Source organism: Podarcis pityusensis, assembly GCF_964106645.2.
Source record: "Podarcis pityusensis genome assembly, chromosome: 2".
Taxonomy (NCBI): Eukaryota; Metazoa; Chordata; class Lepidosauria; order Squamata; family Lacertidae; genus Podarcis; species Podarcis pityusensis.
Window position 1 is genome coordinate 40,806,803 of NC_138029.1, and position 25,611 is coordinate 40,832,413.

At 43.6% G+C, this 25,611-nt stretch overlaps 1 long non-coding RNA gene across 1 annotated transcript; it reads left to right on the plus strand.

The window, feature by feature from the left end:
* Positions 1-1,450: 1,450 nt before the first annotated feature.
* On the plus strand, positions 1,451-20,341 carry LOC308470707. The gene is made up of 4 exons (XR_013982580.1): positions 1,451-1,616; positions 11,089-11,189; positions 12,015-12,206; positions 20,221-20,341. It is a non-coding gene; the product is annotated as an uncharacterized lncRNA (long non-coding RNA).
* The last annotated feature ends 5,270 nt before the right edge of the window (positions 20,342-25,611 follow it).

Below are 25,611 nucleotides of genomic sequence, written 5' to 3' on the forward strand. Positions count from 1 at the left end.
TGTAAATGGTATGTTTCTGCAGGAGATATTTCTGTTCCTGTTGCTGCCAGGTTGGAAGCAATCCGAGATAAATGGTTTTCTAACAGGAATACTGGAAGAGTCACTGTGGGGGAAGCTTCCCTGAGGTGAAATCAAGGCTGTCAAAGCAAACAATGATGCACTTTTTTGGCATCCTCAGAAGAAAGAGAGAGAGAGAGAGAGAGAGAGAGAGAGAGAGAGAGAGAGAGATGCCTCTTGTAGATCTAGATTAAGTCATCCTCTTGGCAGGCTCACAGCTCACACCGGAACTGTGCATGTGACGCTGTACAGTGTGGGAGTCACAAACAACTGGCAGGGGGTCAGCTAGGGAAAAGACAATGCAAGAAACCACAAAGGCCAGGGCTACTTGGATTGGCTTGAAATCCAAGGCTCCAAGTCAACATCCCTCCTTGTGTCAGGAGTCCATTGGAAGGCTGCCACTCCAAGTGGCTGGACACTCTGTAACAACATCCTCTCTCCTTTGTTTTCCTGCAGCCTCTTCCTCACTTTCATTTCCTCTCTGCATCCGTTTCAGGGGCATGGTGCAACCCAGAGACACAGGCACTGAAACTTTGTTACCTGCTAGCCGTTACCTGCACCACTGCTACTAATATTGTTGAAGTATTGTGATTTCTCCACATGGTAGGAAGCTCCTGAGGCAAAGCAGTTACGCAAGTTTGGTTCCCTTTGGAAGGTGGTCACTAGAGTCTAGCTAGCATTTTGTATAATTTATTTGCAGATATATAGATTGAGTAGAGTTGGAGCCCCAGTTTGCACATGACAGCAGATAGCCAAACTGTTGTCCACTTCAGATCTCCAAAGAGGTGCGTCCCAAAGCTGCTTACAGAACCCAAACTCACCTCTCTGCCCTCTTGGTTCTCTCAGCCTTTCTTCTTCCCGACTCCAACTGCAGCTTCTGTCAGGAGAAGAAAGGCATGTCACTTTTCATGACCTTCCAGGTATTTTACTTTCAGAACAATGCAAGGTGGTCTTGTATTAAGAAGCAATCATCTAACAATTATCTCCCATGGAGACACATCACCTGAATACCCTGAGCTATTAACATTCCGATCCTAGGTGTCCAGGCGCTGCTTTAAGGCAGGGGTGGGAATTGGATCTAGCCGGTGAGCCAGATCTCAACCTCCCGCAAGTCCCGTGGGCTATTTTGACAGGTGGGCGGGGCCACCACATGTCAATCACTTAATGTCACCATGTCAAGTAAAGTGTTTAGCTTTGCTTATATGGCATGAAATCCAACCACGCAGTGAAAGACTATGGGGTTTGCAGGTGACACTGGTCACGATGACCACCTCAGGTGGCAGGACCCACAGGGGCAGCAGAACCTGATGTCTTTATCTCCCCCCCCCCCCGTTCCTGGCAGGGAAAGGGGGTGTCATTTTGTTGCTCACCTCAGGTGCCCAAATGTATTGGACCAGCCTTGGCTCAGATCATAATGACCATTATTTAATCAGGCCACAACTAGCAATTTCACAATTCTCTATTTAACATCAGGCAAGCTGTAACTTTCATCTTCGGGGAAAAACCTAAGAGGAACCATGTGCTGCTGATGCATAGATGAGGATGATCACAGAGTGAGGGTGGGTCAGGAGCATGTGGATGGATGAAGGGATGAGTGTGAATGAAAGGTATATATATGTGTGAATGGAAGGTATATGGAGCTTTGGCCCCACCCTCTGTTGGCATGTCAACTCTGGAAGGTAACGTATGGCAGGAATGCAGTCCTCAGGCTGAAGAAGTCTCCCCACCCCTCATTTAGAGGATTTTGTATCAGGGATTAACTTAGTCAAAGGGTACTGATTATTTCTGGGAACAGAACCATCTGAAGCATCCGCCCGCTGTAAATAAAGCAACATTGCTCCCCCATCTATTCGTTGGGATGTGAAGCGCATGGTCTCATAGAGAGAGGCAGTGTCATCAACTGAAGTGCTGCCAAGTGCTCCCTTGACTTCCAGCATTCCTGGAAGTGAATAAGTTTTTCCTTCTCTTTACTGCCATCGTGAGCCGCAAAGACATTTGTTCTTTCCTTTGTTCTGGGTTAAGGGGGGGGGAACTAGCAGGAGACAATGCAACAGCACGTTGCTATGTACCACTGGGCGGAGATACAACCAGTACATGTGCGTTTGACTACTGTTCCAAGGAAGGGATATTTGGCAAAGCCCCGTTTGTATCTTTGAAGGATATGCTAGTGAATGATTTGTTCTGAGATCACCACCTACACAGCCAGGATTTCTGTCTGTACACACAGGCGTGACTGGTTGGCCGTACAGCCCTGGAGCCTTGCCTCTTCTTCCTTCCTTCCCTGGGCAGTCTCCCTTCCTCTCAACCCAAATGCCTCCAGGCTGTATGTCATTGACAAGCAGCAGTTACCTCATGAATCAGACACCCCCATGCTCAGACCTTGGGCTCTTCCAAAGGAAATTCCTCAATGTGGAGCACAGGGGGGATGTCTGACTCAGGGTGATCCTGTGGGGTTTGGAATGGACTATGGGAAAGTATCCCAGAGCACCTGCCATGTTAAGCCAATCCTATTTTCACCCAAGTTATGACAAACACCTAACAAAAATGGCTTTTTTTTTACTGAGAAAAAAGCCACAAAAGAAACCCCACCTCACAACCAATAGACAATGGTGACTGAGAGTAAAATTCTCCTTTGGCCCAGAAAACCAGCCGCCATTTGAAGCTTCAGTGAAGAGACTCTAAACTGAGAGAGGGTGAGTTGGGGAAGCTTGATGAAGGGAAAGACCATGACAAGCCCTTTTTTTTTTTTTTTAAAGCAATTTATTGGGTTTTACAATAAAAATAAACATAATAAACAATATAACATTTGTCTTAACATAGTTTCACATTTTCTTTGGACTTCCTCACATCTCCCGCTCCCACTTTCATCGTTATAACATTTTGTCAGCAATTTATCATCTTATTTAGATTCTTATATCCCTTCTATGTTTCATAATCTTATAGTTCTCGAAAGGAGTTAAATTTTCACAGTCTTACTTATTTTCTTAAAAAAAAAAAAACTTCTAAATTTGGTGGTGCTCAGTTATTTTGGTCTAGCATCTTATTTAGCATTCACTCAAATTACAATGTTTTTGTAAATAATTCTTAAATTTCTTCCAATCCTCCTCAATCCTCTCCTCTCCCAGGTCACGAATTCTGCCGGTCATTTCAGCCAGTTCCATGTAGTCTATCAGTTGCATCTGCCATTCTTCCAGTGTGGGTAGATCTTGAGTTTTCCAGTATTTTGCGAGAAGTATCCTTGCTGCTGTTGTTGCATACATAAAAAATGTCTGGTCCTTCTTTTCCACCCCTTGGCCGACAATACCCAAAAGGAAAGCCTCTGGTTTCTTAGTGAAGGTATATTTAAATACCTTTTTCAATTCATTATAAATCATTTCCCAGAACGCCTTCACTTTAGGGCAAGTCCACCAGAGGTGGAAGAACGTTCCCTCACACTCTTTACATTTCCAACACTTATTATCAGACAGGTGGTAAATTTTTGCAAGTTTGACTGGGGTCATATACCATCTATAAATCATTTTCATTACATTTTCTTTCAAAGCGTTACATGCAGTAAATTTCAATCCATTACTCCACAACCTTTCCCAGTCCTCAAACATGATGTTATACCCAATGTCCTGTGCCCACCTTATCATGGCCGATTTAACCGTTTCATCTTGTGTATTCCATTTCAACAGCAAGTTATACATCCTTGAAAGTACCTTAATCTTAGGTTCTAACAATTCTGTTTCTAGTTTCGATTTCTCCACCTGGAACCCTAGTTTCTTATCATTTTTAAAAACTTCTTTAATCTGAGCGTAATGTAACCAATCTCGCACTTTGTCTTTCATTTTCTCCAAACTCTGCAATTTCCAATTATCTCCATCCTTTTCTAGTATTTCCCAATATTTTGGCCATTTAGCCTCCATATTGGGTCTTTTTCGGGCCTTAGCTTCCAGAGGTGAAAGCCACCTTGGTGTTTTATTTTCCAGCAAGTCTTTATATTTTGTCCAGACATTAAACAGTGATTTTCTGACAATATGGTTCTTGAAGGCCTTATTTGCTTTAACCTTGTCATACCATAAATATGCATGCCATCCAAAAGTATTGTTAAACCCTTCCAGATCTAGCACATCAGTGTCTTCAAGAAGTAGCCAGTCTTTTAGCCAGCAGAACGCTGCGGCTTCATAATACAGCTTTAGGTCTGGCAGGGCAAAGCCCCCTCTTTGTTTTGCGTCAGTTAGTATCTTAAACTTAATTCTGGGCTTTTTGCCCTGCCAGACAAACTTAGAAATATCTCTCTGCCACTTCTGAAAGCACTCCTTTTTGTCCAAAACCTGAAGTGTTTGAAATAAAAACAACATCCTTGGCAATACATTCATCTTGATAGCAGCAATTCGGCCTAACAAAGAAAGTTTCAATTTTGACCAACTGTCTAAGTCTCTCTTAATTTCTGTCCAACATTTTTCATAATTGTCCTTAAATAGACTTAGATTTTTTGCTGTTATGTTTACCCCTAGGTATTTTACTTTCTTAACCACATTAAGTTCCGTCTCATTCTGAAACCGTTCTGACTCTGTATCAGTCAAATTTTTCCCCAAGACCTTAGTTTTCTGTTTATTTAATTTAAACCCAGCCACCCGACCAAAGTCATTAATCAGTTGTAATACTCTTTTCGTACTAGGCTCTGGCTTCTGCAGGGTCAAAACCAGGTCATCTGCAAAGGCTTTTAATTTGTATTGTTTCTGTCCGACCTGAATTCCTTCCACCAGCCGATCCCCTCTAATCATGTTCAATAGCACTTCCAGAACCGAAATGAATAACAAAGGGGAGATAGGGCAACCTTGTCGTGTCCCTTTTTCAATTTTGAACTCTTCTGTAACCACATTGTTAACTATCAATTTAGCTTTCTGTTCTGAATATATCGCCTCAATCCCATTCTCAAAACCCCGTCCCACTCCCATCTCTTTTAAATTTCCCATCATAAATTTCCAGGAGATATTGTCAAAGGCCTTCTCCGCATCTATAAAAATTAAAACTGCTTTTGTATTTATATCTGTTTGCAAAAGTTCCAAAATGTCAATAATGTTCCTTGTATTAGCAAACAGATGTCTACCTGGGAGAAAGCCAGCCTGGTCCTTATGAATTACTTCATTTAAAACTTTTTTAAATCTACTTGCCAAAATGTCTGCAAATATTTTGTAATCCACATTTAGAAGGGAGATGGGACGATAGTTCTTAAGTTGTGTCTTTTCAGCTTCCGACTTTGGTATTAATGTGATGAACGCTTCCTTCCACGACTCCGGTGCCCTCTTCCCCTCCATAATTTCATTGCTGACCTCCATCAAAGGTTGTATCAAATAGTCTTTTAATGTCTTATAGTACTTGGAAGTCAGCCCATCTGGCCCTGGAGATTTGCCGAGTTGCATGTTCTGAATGGCTTGTTCAATCTCCTGTCGTGTTATTTTAGAATTCAGGATTGTCCTATTTTCTTGTGACAATTTAGATAGTCCATTTTTTGCCAAAAATTGTTTGATCTCAACTTCGTCTTGCGGCCCTTGGGTGTATAGTTTTTTGAAGTATCTCTGGAAACACTTTCTAATGTCCACTGGATTCTGAATGTTTTTTCCATCAACCTCTAAGTTTGTAACCGTATTTAATCTTTGTCTTCTCTTCAACTGCCAAGCTAGCAGTTTTCCACATTTATTCGCCGACTCAAACGTTTTTTGTTTCATTAATTTAACCTTCCATTCAATTTCCTGATTTATCAGTTTAGAATATTGTGTTTGATAAAGTTTAATTTCTCTCAGAGTTGGCTGTGACTTCGGATTCACTCTTAATTTCTTCTCTAATTCTTTTATTTTATCCAAGATCTTATCTTTTTTCTCATTTTGTGTTCTTTTCTTTACTGCATTCTGTTGTATCAAGAATCCCCTCATTACAGCTTTGCTTGCGTCCCAGACGATTCTTTTTTCCACCGTAGTATTCATATTTATCTCAAAGTAATCCTTCAAAACTTTTTGGGCCTTCTTGGTAATTTCCTGATCTCTGAACAAATTGTCATTCATCTTCCATCTAAAGGATCCAGTTGGTAGTAGTGTCATATCCATCTTTACTGCATTATGGTCGGAACAGGTCTTTGGGCAGATTTCCACTTTTCTGACCTTAGGTGCCAGGCCTCTAGAAATCCATATTTGGTCGATTCTTGTCCAGGTCAGTTGGGCTTCAGAAAAGAATGTTCCCTCTCTTCCTAGTGGGTTCTTTGTCCTCCAGATGTCAATCAAATCCATATTGTCTGTCATTTCAAAAAAGGTTTTAGGTAGTCTGCCGTCTTTTGTAACATTTTGACTTTGTGACTTGTCCATGTTAGTTGATACGACCCCATTCATATCTCCCATCATTATGATGTTGTTGTAGTCCAGATAGTCCAGCATTGTCTCCTGCAGCTTCTTGTAAAATTCCGATTTCCCTTCATTAGGTGCATAGATTCCTAATATCAACAGTTTCTCTCCTTGATATTGTATCTCAATAGCCAAAATTCTTCCATGTTCATCTTTAAATAAGAATTTGGGTGACAGGCTCTCTTTTGCATATATCACCACGCCTCTCTTCTTGACTTTATCCGACGATACAAATTCCTGGCCCAATCTTTTATTTATTAACACTTTTCTATGGAGCCTCGTCACATGTGTTTCTTGTAGACAGATAATGTCCAATTGTTCTTTTTTTAATATGTGAAATATTTTCTTCCTTTTTTCCGGAATGTTACAACCATTAATATTCCAACTCAGCAATTGCAGAGACATCCTGAATTAATCTGGTTATTTCTCCAGGGGTGGTATCTTCTCTGAATCTTCAGGTTCCCCAGGTGCTGGTGTTGATGCTGGCGTTGCCCCAGGCCCAGAAGGTAATTCAATTCCTTTTTGAAGGTCCTCTCCGTGTGTAGCCAAAAATTTGTCTCTCTCTTCCAATGTTCTAATTTTAACCTTTCTCCCTCTAAAGGTAAAAGATATTCCTTGGGGGAATTCCCACCTGAATGGAATTGCGTTGCTCCTTAGTAGTTTAACAAGTTCAGAATAGGCGGCTCTAAGATCCAGCAGTTGTCTTGGAATATCTTTATAAATTTCAATTCTTCTATCCAAAACCTCCAGTGACTTTCCGTAGTGTAGGCCCAAAATCTTATCCCTTTCCTCCTTTGATCTCAATGTTATCAAACAGTCTCTGGGCCTCTCCTTCTTTGTGAATCTTCCAAGTCTGAAAGCTGACACAATTTTAAAGTCCTTTTCTTCCAAATTCCAGAACTTGGAGAATTCTTTGGTCAAAAACTCAGTTAGATTTCCTTCTTCTGCCTCTTGTAATGATCTAATCCTCAAATTATTCTCACGATTTCGCAGTTCTATCATAGAAAGATAAATCTGATGTTCCCCAACTTGTTTAGTGAGTGGTCTTACCTCTTGCTCTAAATTTTCCAATTTTTGTCTGGTATCCTCAGCCAATTTCCGATTTTCTGCTGAGGCCTCCGTTAACTGTCCAATTGCTTGTGTATTCTGTACCACTTGTATAGTTAATTTATTTAGACATTCTGTATTTTTGTCAATCTTTGCTGATTGCACATCTACTTTCTTGTCCAAAGCTTCCAATTTTTCAAAGATTTTGTCTAGAACAGAAACAGATGCTCCTGAGGCCATATCTTCCAATTGTAACTGCTCTGCTTCACCCTCTCCCTCTTTTGCCTGTGACAAGGCAACTTCTTCAACTTCTACTTCTGAGGGCAAAGTAGGTACAGATGATCTGCGTGTCTGCGAGGCTGAGGTTAGAGTTGTTAAAGTTGTTTGTCTAACTCTCCCTCTTTTTCTTGTGCCACTCATTCCAACGTTATCTATCAGTCAAGGTCACACTGAGTTATTCCCATGGGAATAGAAAGGCCCAGAGCAAGCAAACAACAAGGGAATCGAAAGTAAATGTACATGTAAAGTCACTGTTTTAATCCAATCCTCTAGAGGGAGCTTAAAATGTCTTTCAGAGTCTATGTGATGGCCTGGGATTCCGATTCTGAGAGTGAACCGGAGGAATCCCAGCCGGCACAGGAGTCCCCGCCTCCAGGGCCGGCTGAACTGGGGCAAGGCCTAGATTCTGAGGAGCCTGCACCTGTGCCAGATCCTCAGGAGCAGGCACCAGGTGAAACCATTCTGGCCCCAGAGGTGCTTGAGGACTCAGTGTCTACAGGTGAGCCTTCCCCGGGGCCCAGTAACCCTTCGGCCTCTCCTGAACTGCAGAGGCTTAGGGCAGAGAGGCGAAGGGAACTGGTTTCTCCCAGGAGGAGTGCTCGCCTTAAGGCCAGGAGAGGCGGGGCTCCTGGGGGCCGGGACCGCCCCTGGCCTTAGAGAAGATAAAGGGCAGTCAGCCCGGTCCCAGGTTGCGGGAGCAACGTCGTCATTGAAGAGCTGTTTTGGCCAGCATCCAGTCCTGTTCCTCCAGTGTTCCTGTTCCCCGCCTGGCTACCTGCTTCTGATCTTCGAGTGTTCCTGTCCCCGCCCGGCTCCCTGTTTCGGACCTCACCTCGCACTTTGTGGACTATCTCCAGGCTAGTGACTTAGGACTGAACTTTGACTACGGTAACAGTAACCGTCCCCCCGGGACCAGCACAGTCTAATTTAATATCCAAGAACCTTCAGATACAAATGTTTAGCAGAGTTTATAAGTGGTCACTTTGTTACAGACAGTGCTTATTTGTCTCCAAAAAGAATGTTTCAAATTTAAAAGGTCTCAATACCCTCAGGTTGTTGCAAGTTCCAATATACAGTATCCAAATCTGCAGTACTGACAGCTCAATCTCTCAATGCTCAGGCAGCTCCGGACCCTGGGTTTCACCTTCTAATTTGTAATCCAATAAAAGGAGGAAAGTCAAGTGCAAGTACTAATTCCAAATCTTTAGCTTAAAGTCTTTACTTTATGTTGCAAGTTCAGTAGATGCTTAGATCTGTAAAGTTTAAAATCTCTTTCTTTCAGCCTCCACTCCTCCAACTAGTTGCTTTTTTCAAGTTCAATGGCTGCGGAAGACGGACTTCCTGTTTCCACGTCTCTCCGCTTTCAGCCAAGTTCAAGCAAATTAAGATTTTTCATTTAAAGTCTCTAATTTCGAGTGATTCAGTCTTTACTCACGAATAAGTTGCTTTTCGTCCGAATCCAAATTTGACAGGAAAAGGGATCAGCGCTCACCGGCAGCAGCAGCGCGGCTTCGCTCCGCCGACTGTGAAACAGCTCTCAGCGCCGCAACCCCCCTCCACGCTCCGGAGCCCCTTACGGGGTTCCTTTCGCGTTTGGAGGGTCGCTCAAGGCGCCCACCGAGCCTCAAGACCCCAGGCTCTTGCTGCCTGGGGTTTTCCGAAATGGGTCTCCGCTTCGCCGTAGCGGACGACCCGTTGTCTGCGGAGCCTCCTCTCCCGTTCAGAAGAGGACCGCCATTGCCGTTCGCGCCGCCCCCGGAAGCTTGATGAAGGGAAAGACCATGACAAGCCCTTTTGAAAAGGCCAGCATTCTACCCACAAGGCCACACAAGTGCAGGGCAAGGCCTTGTGAGATCACACAAAAGACCAGGAGGGCCCCTTGCAATTGGAGCTAGCAGCACCGTCCCACAAATTGGTCCCCGGTGCACAAAAGAACACAGAACCATGAGTTAAAAGTATGATGTGGAGGTGACCATAGAGTCAGAAGGGGGCCTTGTAGGCCACCAAGTTCATCTCCCTGCTTGATACAGAACTGGATCCTCTCCAACAGATGACTGTCCAGCCTCTGCTTGAAGACCAGCTTGCATTAGGGAAGCAGGATTTCAAGTTTTGCAGAATTTTGATCCAGTTACATACATGAGGATGGGAAAAGACTGGAGTAAACGTGGATATAAAAATGAGAATTTTCTTCAAGGTGATTGCAGATATCTTGAGGTAGTTGGAGACTGCAGGCTATTAGTTGACAAGGACCATTAAAGACCCAGATTTCCCAGGATCAAGGATGTCAGACTGCCTATTTCCTCCTAAGATGCTTCCTGCATTCTTGAGTGCTTTGGCCAGAGTAGAAACTTGGAAAGTGGCCTACCGGACATGCCCTAAATATCTGAGATTCACCACCACCACCCCTCCATTAAAAAGGTGAAAATAGAACAAATGGATTCACCATATAATCTTAATCAGTATTTTAAAATATGTAATACTGTCCAATATGTAAAACTAGTTGTACAAATGTGCACACATGTAAGCCAGCAATTAAAATCTGGCTAAAATTTCTGAAAGTTGTATTATCTTTTTCTGTCACAGTAGGAATCAGTCTGTGGGGTTCACCTGACTCCTTCTCATGCAATGAGACTTGTACCCTTTTCTTCACCCCATGTACCCACTGATATTGGCTCTGGGCAGGTCAGGAGAACCCCCAAAACAAAGTGTTAAAGCTTAGAGAAGATTTCCCTGTAAACTGAAATGCTTGAGCTGTCAGAACGATCAACTTAATGCAATGCTGAGTTCCTCCCAGTGACTATTGAAAGTTGCCCAAAAAAGGTATTTGCTGCACAATGAACTGTTTTCGCCATAATTATTGTTCAGCATCTGGGACTGGCTCTGATGTGCAGGTGCTAATTTGAGGGATAGTCCTGGTTCTCTCTCAGTCATCTTCTTGCGACTAACCAGAAAAGGGGTGTTCTTTTTCACACAAAGCATCTACAGCGTTTGAGGAATGGCAAGGCTGTGAGAAGGTCCTAAGCAGCCAGGAAAGCTGATAACCACTGGTTACGCTAATCATCCAAATGTCACCTTGGTCACATTTCAAAGTGGAGACTGGGCCAAAAATACAAGAGGCAGAAGAGCATTTTGAGGCTCTGCCCGCAGTCAGTTCCAAAATAGAGGAGGAGGTGTGTTTGTGGGTGTGTGGAAGAGGAAGGAGTCTTTGTTGCTTTGGGTATCATGGTAATCAGAGTTTGTGGGAGTCAGGTTTGTGGTAGTCTTGGCTGTGCCAAAAAAATAATTTAATCTACGTACTTAGGAAAATATTTTTTTATACCAAGAGGGACATCTGAGGCTCGTTTCTTTCCACATTCCACTTTGATCGTTTTGGATATCTATACAGAGGTCTTTGCCGTTGAGGGTGCCCACTCTGATACACAGAAGGTCAGTCAGTCAGGGTATAAATAGCCAAGCCTACCTCACAGGGATGCTGTGAGGATGAAATCGGGGTGGAGAACCATTTATGCTATCTTGAGCTTCTTGGTGGTGAGACATAAATGGCATAAGTAATTAAGAAGGTCTCTAGTTCTATCAAAGCATCAGATTTTTGTCTTACAAAGACCTTTTGAATCCACACACCATCAGAATCTGAATTTTCAAAACTGGGAGCTCATCCCATTTGACCCTCCCCACCCCAGTTCAGCTGTAGTCCAATTTGTTGGTGGGAAATGTGGACAGAGTAGAATCCAATGGCAATATACAACCCCTGTATAATACCTAAATAGCCATTTAATCTCCATAATGTGTTTGTGATGCAGATTGTAGGGCCATAACTATTATCTGCTATGTAGCCACTGACCTCTGAGGATATCTGTGAAGATGAAGATTTGATACATACATGTGTATACTTGCAAATATACATGCACTTACACAATGGAGTGGCAATGCCAATTGCCAAAAACAGGTAGCTTGAAAGTAAACAGCAAATGCAATTCCAAAACGATGAGTTGACATGTTATTCCCTGAACATACGTGAACTCCAGTGGAATGCAAGCTCAGTCATAACTGAATCCAGTATAAACAGCTTTGTATAATCCCACTGGGGAAAGCTTTGGCTTGATAGGAGACATAAGCAACTAGACCGTGACTGCTTACCTGGTGTGTTTTAGTCATCCCTCCCACCAAAGGCTCCATAAGGAATTGTCACTGTGGCTGAAGTTTTGGAATAAGGCATCAAGCTTAGGCAGTAATGTGATACTCTGTCAACAGAGGAGAAGGCCATCGTTTGAATTCCCGGTGAAGATTTGTACTCATGATCTAAGCTCCATCCTGGATATTTGAAAATTGAACTTTACACTTTCAGGAAAGGAACAGCCAACCTAAGCCAAAGAGCCATCATATGAATTGAACCCAACTGTTAACAGGGCAACCACAGGTTTCTGCAATTTCCTCTGTGACAAGGTAAGAAGACAACATTTTGCAGTTGGGTTGATTCCGACATCATGACGCTAAGGTTGGTTATGCACAAACCTGTTGGTTGCACGGAAAATGTAGTTTTTCCTCAGTCAGGAATTATTCATGCTGAACATGCTGTTTTCCATCTAGACTGATTCTAGACAGGGGTGGAGGAAGGGGGTGTGGTGGGGGCGGGCCACCCTGGGTGTCACTACTGAGGGGGGTGATAAAATGCTGGGCGGCATTCACCATGGGGCCTGCTGTGTGCCCGAGCCACGCGTTTCTCCTGGGAGTGAAGCGGTGGCTTGGCGCCCACAGGCTCCACACTGCCCCAAACGGGGCAGTGTCTCCCCCTCAGCTGCCTCCCCCTCAGCTGTAGGACAGACTCTTCAGAGGCCCCGCAGAGCGTCCTGCCCTGGCTTGCCCTGTCCCGTGGGTGGTTGGCCCCGCCCCTGGGCACAGGGTACGCACACCTCCCCAGGTGCCCAATCAGCTTGCTCCACCACTGATTCTAGATCCTGCGATCCATAAGGGTGTTAGGGCTGAGTGATGTCCGGTTTTCAACATCATGATATATCATCAGCTAAACATCACAATATACCAATATATGACAATGTCTGAAATCAGGATGGAACTGTGTGGAAGCGAATGGGGCAATGTCCTGACAACTGCTACTACTCAGGAGTCTAAAACAGAGATATTTTTACTTACATTTAACATATTGTTCCAACTGTTATTTTATAGTATAGAGCAACAGAGATGGCAGGAATCATAAGAGAATCATGATTTTCCCCCCACGTCATGATTTTTTACATAGCACACACACACACATCGTGATTTGCAATATATCGCCATGCCAAATATTATGAAACTGTTACCATGATGTGGACTTCAAACCAATTTTGGATGATATATCACCCAGCCCTAAATGTTAGTTTTTCTCAATTTGGGATCACTCATGCTTGGTACAGAAGGACCACCCTCCCTGTTTTTTCAGGATGTATAAGAAGCTTCTGCGAAAGATTCTAAGTGTCAGACAGGAAGTAAGGACTATGGTCACATCTTCACCTCCCCCCCCCCAAAAAAACCAGACTCCTGGTGATGTTGATGATGATAATTTTATTATTTATACCCTACCCAACTGGCTGTAGTTTGTTAAGGTGGCTGGGAATTGTAGTTCTGTTCCCAGTTCTGTTCCCAGAATTCTTTGAGAGAAACCATGTGCTTTAAATATATTGTGTGGCTGTGTTGCGGACCTTCCAGTAGGAAAAATGGGTACAGGGTCTGCAAAAACAGATTCCCCCACCCACTGACTCTAGGCCCGATAGGTACACACAGAGTGTCCTCATTACATAAAAAGGAAAAGCTGCTTATTTTGAGGGAAGGGAATAATATTCTGTGTATATGTAAGTTTAAGAATTAATGGGATAATTGCATTTTTTTAAAAAAAACCTCTCCCACTATGAAAAGCTGGGCCACCATGTCTCCCGTGAGTATCAAAGATGTCTGGAAAGCTACTCTAGGGATGCACAATTCCTGTCTGCATTTGTAGGAAGCCTCTCTCTCGGCCACAGATGAAGTCGATGAAGTCCTTCATTCAATACAGATATATTTTTAGAATTGTGAGCAAAGAAGAGGGTCGTGCTGTTGACAGATGCAACCTTGCCTCAGCTCCGAAGCATGATGTCAATTTTATTGCATTCCCTGATAATCCCTCACTCCAACCAGCACATCAGCATTACCAGCAAGTCAGCACTCACTAAAAGCAATGATGCACTTTATGCTGGGGCTCTGAGATTCCTCTGGCATTTGCTCTGCAATCTAGATTCTTGCCAGCGCTTCTCTTTCCATGAGCTCACACTATAAACATTTTCACACACCCTTCCCCTAATGCAATGTTCAGTACAATCAGGCAGAAGGGGGCTCTTTTTCATTGACTGATGCTGAAAGGTGGTGGACGAGGAAGGCAAGGTTGGAGCAGGGCAGGAATAGTATTTCCTGCTCAGCTAGCTTGCCAATCAACACTGGAGGCCAGCAGAGCAGGGACATGTCTTTCTAACTAGCTGCGCTTGCCACCTGAGTGTGAATGAATGCAACCTTCAGCCATCCAAGTGGTTCTCTGAAATACTGCAGCAGTCAGGGAACTGGTCAGCCCCCTGTTACTTAATGCAGCCAGGGGGTGACTTAAGAGAAAGAAGAGAATTTGCTTGCTTAAATAAATACAGAACAATACAACACCAGTTGAGCAGCAGAGCAAAAGAAAAGCGTAATAGCTCAGATGGAATGGGGTGGAAGATGGAGAAACCTACTCAATTTTGGGCATGCTGTTTGATGTGCAAACACAGTAAGCAGTTTAACCCAGATTATTCAGTTAATAGTTTGTCTCTCAAAGGGAGCTGGATCAAGCAACACACATATCGCTACAAGTTATAAAGGAGAATCATATGATGAATTTAGCAGCAAGAGGTCTAAGCTGCATGGAGAGTTGGGCTGTTTCCATGCTAGAGTCCTTCTTCTTACCTGGATGAAGCAAAATTAAAAGAGGTCACACAGACTCGCCTATGAAAGAAGACTCAGAAATATGTCCTATTGAATTCAATGGTGTTTCCTCTCAGGAAAACAGGAGCAGAATATGCAGCCTTAACTTATAGCCATATTATCCAGCAATGACCCTTTCCCATAGTAAAATATCCTCATATAATGCTTACTCAGTAAACTCCATTCAGCAAAGTTCCCCAGCAATGTTAGTTAACAGTTTCTTCTTTGCAGGCTCAACCCACTTTATTGCTTCCCTCAGCTGAGGGCTAAACTAGATGTGTGTGATGAGCATTTTTCTTCTTCAAATGAATAGTTGAGCTCTTCAAGATGACCTGGTTTTGGAGCATTCATCCTGATTTGTTTTCAAAGAGGTTAGATGACATTGCTTCAGAACCAATGTTATCCCACAGTTTCCAGCACATTTTCCCATCAATTTCCTTATCATAAAAGGTCTGATCCTCTTGAGAAGTTGGTCAACCCTAATTGCACAGCCTGGATTTGCCAGGAAGTGATTGAATAGCAGCAGTCTGGAATCAGCCCTGCTCACAAGGTAGGCCCAATGTCAGCTAGTAGAGTTCTGAAGTGGTTCTACTCATAACTCCAGGGATGGTTCCAGAATGTAGCACTAGTTGGCTAGGATCATGTGGGCATCAGGATGAATTATTTTTCAAGAAATACCCCCAAAGCATATGTTATCTGTGGAAGTAAAAAGGGCGCAAGCTGGCAGCAAAATAAAAGGAAATGTCTTTTGCTCTCCAAGTCCCCTTTTTGCACCAAAACTGTTCACCTGCAAAACAATTTGGCTTGGCATGAATTGAAATAACAACTCACAACTTGGGCAGATTACATATAAAAACAGTTTTAGCTTTGGAAACCATCCAGTCAAGAACCAAAGAATGGAGAGAGAATCCTTTCCTTTTGGTGCTGGGTGTCCTCTCTGCTAGACATTGGCACTGGAGCTTGGGATACAATGTGCGCAGAGTCAGACAAAGGGGATTTAGAGAGCAGGCAGCAGAGCTGTTAAGCTTTGGGATCATTCTCCCTGTGTCATCTCTGTGACCCATATTGGTCCAGTTTAAGCACTAGCATGATGATCGCATGATTTCATTCCTGAAGCTTTTCCAATTTCTGTTTGTTTATGAAAAGAATTCTCTTGACAACACTGTTTCCAAATGAGTGTTCAAGGCTGGGAGGACTTGCTGGAGTTCCATCACATATGATGACAGCAGCTAGGTGTGTCCCCGTGTGTGCGTCTAGGTTTTGTGTGAGGGAGTCTGAGAATCAGGAAACTCAGTGAGGAAACTAGAAGGACTGGTATGTGCTCTCTGGGAAAGGCAAAGTTCGCACTTTGCAAGGCTTCCAGGATTTTTGTTCCTGGACAGGATGAGATAAGCTCATCTCCAGGAAGCATGATTCACCTCTGCGGTGGAAATGTATTTAAAGAGTTTATCTTGATAAATAATGGCTGGTATAAAAATACCTTCCTCCTTAGCCATCTCCAAGCACCACCATGGCTAGCCAAGAAGCAGCAGTCAAGCATCTCTTTCGCTTGTCCAGATCTTTTGCTGAGCAGTTTCCAAATTGCAATTCTCTGCTCTTCAGGGCCTCAAGGCAACTGCTGGGTGGTAGATCTTCTTGAATTGAATGTATTGACACAGAGACGGTGTCACTGGTTTCATTAGGGCACTGAAACAAGACAGAAGTCCCAGGAATCTAATATTCAGCCCTCAAAGTTTCCATGCATGGACTTGAAAATAGCCATCAAACTTCTCTCACACATTCCTTACGTGGGGTTGTGCTGTCAGACTGGAAGACACTGGTCACTCAGATGAACATTCTGGCCAGTGTAGATTTGACATTCATCTTCAGAGAGATGTAGGCAAAAAGGAATCTGCTGGAGGGTTCGCATGTGTAAAAAGCACCACTAGAGTCATGTGGCTCTTGAGACCTGACTGTCCTCGTAAGTGCGCCATTCATAGGAAATGGCTGCAAAACACATGTGGAAGGTCGGAGATAGCCGAACAGCTCTGTTTACATCTGGAATGCCAGAGAGTTCACATGGCTAGAAGGGCTTTTGTGTGGCTTGTCTGTGGTTTCCCAAACAGAAAGAGAGGAGGGCTGCTTGCTGGCGAAGAACCACCACCTTGCTCTTTTACAAAAAAATGTACACAATCCCTTTTGCTGGGTTGCTGCCTGCAGAGGAGATGCTGGATTTCTTCAGCCAAAGGATGTGTCATTGATGAGACATGCTGCTAGCAACTTTGAAACCTAATGCCAAACAGAAAGCAATGACCACACCAATCTGGCATAATCCAGAAATTGTGCAGCCTTAGGAAGCTGCTTTATCCTATGCCACACTATAAGCCCATTGAGCTCAAGATTGTCTACATTCTATGTGTGTGTGTGTGTGTGTGTGTGTGTGTGTAATCTGTGGCCCTCCAGAGGTTGTTAAACTACAATTCCTATCACTCCTGAGCATTGGCCATGTTTGCTTGAGGCTGAGAGGAGTTGCCAGGCATGGACCCTGGGACCTCCTGAAAACAAGGCAGGTGTTCTACCACTAACTTACAGCCCCTTCCTTAAAGGCAAGGGCTAATTACTTAGGCAGCTGGGCAAATGGTTTTTATAATGAATATATCAGGGATGTGGTGTTTTTGCAGTGCAGCTCCCATCATCCCTGAACACTAGCCCTGGTAGCTGGGATTGGTGGAAGCTGGAGCCCAAGAACATTTCACAGAAGCACAGAACTGCAAAGTTGGAAGGGACCACAAGGGTAATCTAATCCAACCCCCTGCAATGCAGGAATCTTTTGTCCAACAAGGGACTCAAACCCCCAGCCCTGAAATTAAGAATCTCATGCTCTACTGGCTGAGCTATCTCCTACTATATTGACGAAGCTCAGGTTCCCCATCCTTTAAACATGTATATTATAGCTCTTCCCAGAAAATAGCATAAGATTCAAAATAACTCAAGTGAAATGTTCCACCACCGTTTCCTCCTCCTCCTGCTGCTTCTTCAATTGGGCTTGCTTGAGTAAGAGGCTCCATCCTGAGGCTGCCTTTGATCCTTGCAGCTGTTTCAACTCACTGGGGATATACTGACAGACCACATTCTAAAGCTTGTCTGCTGTTCAAGAATATGCCATGATTTGATCCCTCCAGTGATTGGAGGAGGGAAATTATTGCAGAGAACATCTGGGCATGCCTGCCTTGCATATGTAGACAGGATTACCATCACACTCCCCAAAAAGGCCACCAGGGATTGTAAAGGGGTAAAAATGGTCGGAGAGGGAAGCAACAGGAACCATTCTGTGGGTGTCTGTTATAGACCTCAAAGCCAGACCAAAGACCTGAATGATGCCTTCCTAGAGCAATTACCAAACATTCAAAAAGGAGAGATATAGTAGTCATGGGAGACTTCAACTATCCGGATGTGTGTTGGAACTGAAACTCTACCAATAATGCAAGGTCCAACAAATTCCTCCATTGCCTCGCTGAGGATTTCATTTCCCAGAAGGTGGAAGAAGTGACAAGGGGATGAACTATCTTGGACCTGGTTCTCACCAACAGGGAGGAACTGATCAACAAACTGGAAGTACTGGGAAACCTGGGAGGAAGTGATCATGTCCTCTTGGGTTTCATCACACAGAGGCAAGGAAAAGCTGAGTGTAGTCTGACATGCACACTGGACATTCAGGAGGCTGATTTCAAAAAGCTTAAGGAACTACTGGGTGAGATCCCATGGTCTAAAATACTCAAAGAGAAGGGAGTCCAAGATGGATGGAAGTTTCTTAAGGGTGGAATGTAGAGGGCACAAAGGCAGACACACCTGACAAGAAATTAAAGTGGGAGGCATCTAAAGAAACCAGAGTGGCCACATAAGCAGCTTACAGATGAGCTGAGATGTAAGAAATGAATGTACAGTGGTACCTCAGGTTAAGAACTTAATTCCTTCTGGAGGTCTGTTCTTAACCTGAAACTGTTCTTAACCTGAAGCACCACTTTAGCTAATGGGGCCTCCTGCTGCTGCTGTGCCGCCACTGCACAATTTCTGTTCTCATCCTGAAGCAAAGTTCTTAACCTGAGGTAATATTTCTGGGTTAGCGGAGTCTGTAACCTGAAGTGTATGTAACCTGAAGCGTACGTAACCCGAGGTGCCACTGTATAAGAAATGGAAGAAAGGAGAAATCAGAAAGGAGCGCGCGCGCACACACACACCCCAACTTAATGGGCATTGCCATTCAAGTGGGGGGGGTGCCATGTCATGTGAGCGATTACGTGGAGCAGTGCTTACCTCCACCCCCCAACCCCCCATATTTTATTCAAGTTAGCACCTCTGGCTATACATAGGAATGCCGTGCAAGGCACTTATACTTTCTTGACAGCAGGTTTCCATCTGTTTCTGCTGAGCTAAGATGGATTTTATGGAACAGCCACTGGAAGGAAACCAAGCATCACTTGGAAATACAGCGGAGTTAAGGTGGGGGTCTGATTTGCAACTTGATCTGTGATGATGAAGGAGGGCTGTGAAATCAGGGCAAACAGGACTGCAGCCTGAAATGCTTAATAAGAAGCGTTCAGTGGGAAGCAAGCCCCGTTTCCCGAAACTGGAGCCTGCGAGTCTAAATGGAGTTCAAAACACCTCCTAAGTAGAGCCAGGCTGTGGGTCTCAGCCTTGCAATCCTGCTCACTCCTCCTTCACACAACTGCCTGGTTCCAATTTGCTCCTTCCCACTTGGCTCCTTGCTCCAAGAAAGCTCCGCGAAATCATCTTCCTCCCCGCCATCCCCCATCACTGCACCGATGACCCAAAGGGAGCAGTGAGCGGGCTATGAGAAAGGGTGGAAACAGCGACTCTTGCTCTGTTTTGTCATGGATTTCCTGTCAAGAACTTCTGCAGCAGCAGCCAAGGAATGTAGGCACAGGCCAAGAGTGACCCCGTATTGTGGCTCCACCCGGCTCCGCATCTACTTGTATTCTCGTCTCCCCGCTCTGTTCCCTCCTCTTTCCGGGCAAGTGAAGCTCTGGCGGGGAAGGGCTGCCTTATTCTTTTCCACTTCTCGCACTTAAATTGATTCCTGGAGCCATTTCAAAGGAGTTCTTCCAAAAAGGACTCTGTGCCAAAAGTAGCCATTTTCTAGCATGCTCCTCCTGCTTTTGCAAAGGAAAGAAGGGTTGTGGCTCCCTCTGCTGGTAAGACAAGAACTGGCTGCTTGAAGCATAAGATTCTGTAAACAAAAGTCTATACAGTACCACTAATAGGGAAAGAGGAGCAAAAAGTCCCCTTGATCTGGCCCGCTTGGACCACTAAATACACCTTCTCTACCCCCTTCTCTCATTACAACCCTTTTCCCTCTTCTATTGTCTGTTCATTAAAAAAAGGCAAGTAGATAAATACAGAAAATATTAACTATAGAAAAGGTCTGTATGAAATTTGTATTGATGCAAGTAGGCATTTACCTGCATACATTCTCATTTTCTAGGCTTTCCTTACTCTTTCTCCTGCTGTGTCTCAACTTGGATACTGCGCGATCTGTGACAACTGGAACATTTTTGTCTTACTATCTATCTGCTTTATGTGATCCCCAAGCTAAGGAGATAAGTAACTAAACAACATTTAGAAGACCTCTGAAGGCAGCCCTGCATAGGCAAGATGTTTAATGTTTTATTATGTTTTTATATACAGTGGTACCTCGGGTTAAGAACTTAATTCGTTCTGGAGGTCCATTCTTAACCTGAAACTGTTCTTAACCTGAAGCACCACTTTAGCTAATGGGGCCTCCTGCTACCACTGCGCTGCTGGAGCATGATTTCTGTTCTCATCCTGAAGCGAAGTTCTTAACCCGAGGTACTATTTCTGGGTTAGTGGAGTCTGTAACCTGAAGCGTCTGTAACCCGAGGTACCACTGTATGTTGAAATCTACCCAGAGTGGCTGGGGCAGAGAGAGAAAGAGAGGGGGGGGGAATGGAAATGATTAAATGTTTATTTTCTGTACAAAAAGAGTCGATGGCCTGTGGCCCCCAGGAAAGATCCAGCCCACCAAGCCACTAGAAATGGCCTGCCACCCCTGACAGCTTTGTCTTTTAAAATCATCTTCCCACTACATAAGAGTAACAGGTAGCATTTCTCCTCATCCCAGTATTGGACAGTGTACCTGCACAGACTGTATTTCTGAAGTGCCTATATAAATTTCGGGGTGCGGTTGCCTTAAATTGTTTTTCAATGTTAAGTGTTAATTTGGATGTTTGCATTTGTATCTGTGGGCTGTTTAGGGGCCTTTGTTGGGGAGTGTATTTTTAATTAGTTTGTATACATTAGTATCGTTAATTGTTTTAATTATTTTTATTATGTATTTTGTGCTTTTATATTGTGTTGTGAACCACCCTGATACCTTCGGGTATAGGGTGGCATACAAATAAATAATAATAATAATAATAATAATAATAATAATAATAATATATAATTTCTACCCCACCCATCTGGCTGGGTTTCCCCAGCCACTCTGGAAGGCTTCCAACAAAATATTAAAATACAATCATTCATCAAATATTAAAAGCTTCCCTAAACAAATATTAAAAGCATCCCTAAAATAATGATGTTGATGATGTAGATACCGCTGCCCAAATCAAAGATTGTTTGTTGGATGTAAGGAAAGCCGAACTAGGAATAAGACTTGCACCCACTTAAAACTGGAAGTGTGTCAAAGTTTCCCTTCTATTTTTGACCCTTGAGCCACTTCGCGAACCCTGCCCCACCCTATTGTTCCTCTAAGAAGTGTAGTGTGAAGGACATGAGGCGAGGCTCCCTCATCACCTTCCTGTCAAACCATGACGGCTTCTATTTCTATTATTACACAGGAAAGCCCGTCCAAGCTTTATTTATTTTTTTAATTTTTAAGTTCCCACAGCAGCCCAAGTGGAAGTGAGATAAAGGCTATTTAGTTCCGACCCACTCATAGCATCACAATGGGAAAGTGTGGCTTCTCAACAGCCGGGAGCCTAGATACACAGCAAAGGGTATAAAAAGCTGCAGAGAGTGCTATATTTATCTGAGCTTATTAATAGACTTTTTCTGGTCTTGAGGAAATTAATTGCATTTCCAAGAAACAGTAAATGACTTTCAGGAAATAATTCAAACCAGCAAGCAAGCGGAAGAAGAATTCCCCACACCCAATAGGGCTTTGGTCGGCCAAAATTGGGTGGCTTTAAAAGAAAGAAAGAAAGAAAGCACTGTATTTACTGTATTTACTATGTAGTAAAGCCAACTCTCTCCAACAGCACACTACCCATTGTAATGAAGGCAGGCAGTTTGCCCCCTCAATATTTGTTGAAAGGGGACTCAGCTTCAGTGGCTGGCTTCTCCTGAGAGTTCAGCCTCCTCCAGATATCGTCACATCATGCATTGGGCCCCCGCAATCTTGGGGGCAATTTTGTGCCTCTGCTCCTTGATGCATGCTTGGTAAACAAAATTCCCTAGATGGTACTATGCCAGCCATGTGGTGCCCAATTCCTTTAACTGTGCTTGTGAAGCCATCGCAATTAAATGGCTATGAAACTAAAACAAGTACAGTGGTACCTTGGTTGTCAAATTTAATCCATTCTGGAAGTCTGTTCCAAAACCAAAGCTTTCCAAACCAAGGCATGCTTTCCCATAGAAAGTAGTGCAAAATGGATTAATCCATTCCAGATTTTTAAAACAACCCCTAAAAGGGAAATTTAACATGGATTTTACTATCTAATATTGATCCATAAAATGAAAGCAATAAACAATGTACTGCAGTCACACAATCAATCAATCAATCAATCAATCAATCAATCAGTGGCTGAACAGAAACAAAACAAAAAGAGCAGCAAAAACGCAAAATAAATAGCAAAAACAGACAGACCTCAGCGTAACACTCAAAAAGGAAGTGCGGCATTCAAAATGGAAGTGTGGCATTCAAATTGGAAGCATAACACTGAAATCGGAGCACGTTTGGCTTCTGAAGAAAGTTCGCAAACCGGGACACTTACTTCCGGGTTTGCAGTGTTTGCATTGGTACAGTGGTACATTGGTTTTCGAATGTCTCCATTGCCGAACATTTCGGTTTCAGAACGCTGTAAACCCAGAAGTAAATGCTTTGGTTTTTGAGCACACCTCGGAAACTGAACATGCAACGAGACTTCTGCACTGAGTTTTCCGTATTGAAGCTTCCGTATTGGGTTTTTGAACATTTAGGAACTTGAACAGTCTTCTGGAATGGATTACATTCGAAAACTGAGGTGCCACTGTATATAGATAGGTAAAAGGGAAAGACAATAAAAGGGGGAAGCTTCCATCATTTTTGAAGCAAGTTGGGAAGCAGCATGAGCCCATGAAGCAGAGAAAGCTATCCACAATTAGTGAAAGGTGTGAGAAACCGCAGGGAGGAAGGAAACAAGGCGGTGGGTGGGAAGCGAGTGCGAATAAATTGCTCATCCTGCGAAGAACAAGCTGTGCAGTGAGGCAACAATTGCAACCGAAAGGAAAGGAACCTTGGAACGCAACCTCTGCTTCCTGACAGGAAACGAGGAAGCCCACAGTACGCAAAGAGTGCTCTGTTACAACATGTACTCACATCACAGCACCAAATGGAAGGTGCTTATAACCACACCAAGGCAACTGCAGTGGAAATTTATAGGATATATTCTGCTAGGTAGCCTGCATGTGAAGAGATGAAGAGACTGTAAAAGAGAGTGTGGAAGGATGTTAGGGGAATTTGCTTACTCAGGCTGTATTAAGATTGGGTCAATAATGTTTGTGCAGGAAGAACTCAGCCTTGAGCTAGCCTGATAGAAGGTAGGCGCCCTGTCCTTCTCTCTGACAGCGCAGACATGCTTTTCCTCCAAGAACGTGACTGAATTTCTACGCATGTGTCAAGCTAAGGCAAGGGAATGCCTCTATATAAACCTGTGTAACTTATAGGCCTGGGGATTCCACTTTTGTGAGTTCCACAGTGGCTGCTGCTATGACCAAGTTTCCTTAAACACCACAGCGGGATGTTTATTGAAGAAATCCACTAAGCAACAAAGGCTTTTAAAATTTGAGGGAGTTTTTATCAGGCCTCTCATTGATCCGATCCACAAGCACCTATACTTACGTGGAAACGTACATCAGAAGAGACTGTTCTGCAATAGGACAAGGCTTCACAACAGCAAAGCTGTTTGCTGTTGTTGTTGTTTGCAACACAACTGTACAGACGTGGGGAGAGCTGAATCCCAGGCTGATCTCAAATCAGACCTAATCGCTGCTTCCTTGCCTTCAAAATTACGGTACTATTGCTTTGTAAGAATTTTATTTTTTTTAAGTTTACCCTAAGCTGAGATTTCAGATTTTGTTACAGTTACAGTTTAAAAATTAAAAGCATCACAACATACACTATAAAGCATCAACAATACTTCACAACCCCTCTCCCCAAGCCTAACAAGATTAAATCTCCCAAAAAACCTTGGGACCCACTTGGCATTGGACCCCACCCTGTGAGCAATTTGCTCAGAGTACCCCCACCCTGAGCTAGGCTTCTAATCTACCCCATTTTTCACTGAGATTACCAAATATCCTTTGAAGCGCTATCTCCTTTCTCTTAAGACACTTTCTAAGTGATCCAATATATTTTTAAATTGTATTTTGGTATTTCGTTCACTGACTAAAAGGGCCCCAGAACTCTATATGAATAAATGAATAAAAGATGCCTAGCTCAGAAGAGGATGAGCAAAACCAAATTTCAAAGTGTTTAGAAAGTCAAATGCGTTTCAGTGTGGTGCACTTGTAACAACACACTGCCACCTAGTGGGTTTTCTGATAACTCTACTGTATTCATAACACATTTGTTTAGAATTCACTCCTGCTTGCCAAAGAATCCAATACAGTGGTACCTCGGGTTAAGAAACTGTTCTTAACCTGAAGCACCACTTTAGCTAATGGGGCCTCCTGCTGCTGCTGCTCCGCCGCTGCACGATTTCTGTTCTCATCCTGAAGCAAAGTTCTTAACCCGAGGTAATATTTCTGGGTTAGCGGAGTTTGTAACCTGAAGCGTATGTAACCTGAAGCGTATGTAACCCGAGGTACCACTGTACTTGGGGAAGAGGTGTGCATGCATACACTGAGTATATTTGCTTACAGTCTGCTCAGAAATAAGTCAAACCAAGAGTTTCTAATGAATATATTAATCTGCTCTTCCACAGAGTATTTGCTTATGACTACCTAGTACAGTATTTTAGGTTCCACAACAACATGAAGATATTACGAAGTGTGCTTCAAGATTAGGGCTTCATATCACAATTGGGTTGCTCCAGTCCGACTTTCCTGTGTGTGCAACTGACACGGTCACTACCACACATTCTGGCCCCAACCCACCTCACCCGTCATGGCTATTTGTTGCTCTTCCACAGCTTGTGGAACTCTACAAAATGGCCCCCTTTAAAATAGCTTCACTGCTTGCCAATTTGTTTCCAGGTCTAATTCAAGGTGCTCACATTGCTGTTCAAAGCCCTAAATAACTGGGGGCCCCAAACAACTGAAAGACCATCTCCTTTCCTATTGACCCTCTAAGGTGTTAAGATCAGCAAAGGGGTCTTAGTTGAATTCCCTCGCTCCATTATGTAGTGAATAGAATGTCCCTATTTTCATGTGGAAGGTTGCAGAGCTATAGCTATGGGGGTGCTAGCCAGGTTTTTTTGTCCTGGGTGAAGCCTCCAGAGGGGTGCCATTGAGGCTCCCAGCCTGTGTGTGCCTGCAAATGCATGTGTGTACGTGTGCCAAACTGGGTCTTTGACCCGGATGAAATAAAGCCTAGTTTTGCCCCTGAATGTTAGCGGGTATGTGATCATATGAATTGCATTTGAAATCATATAAA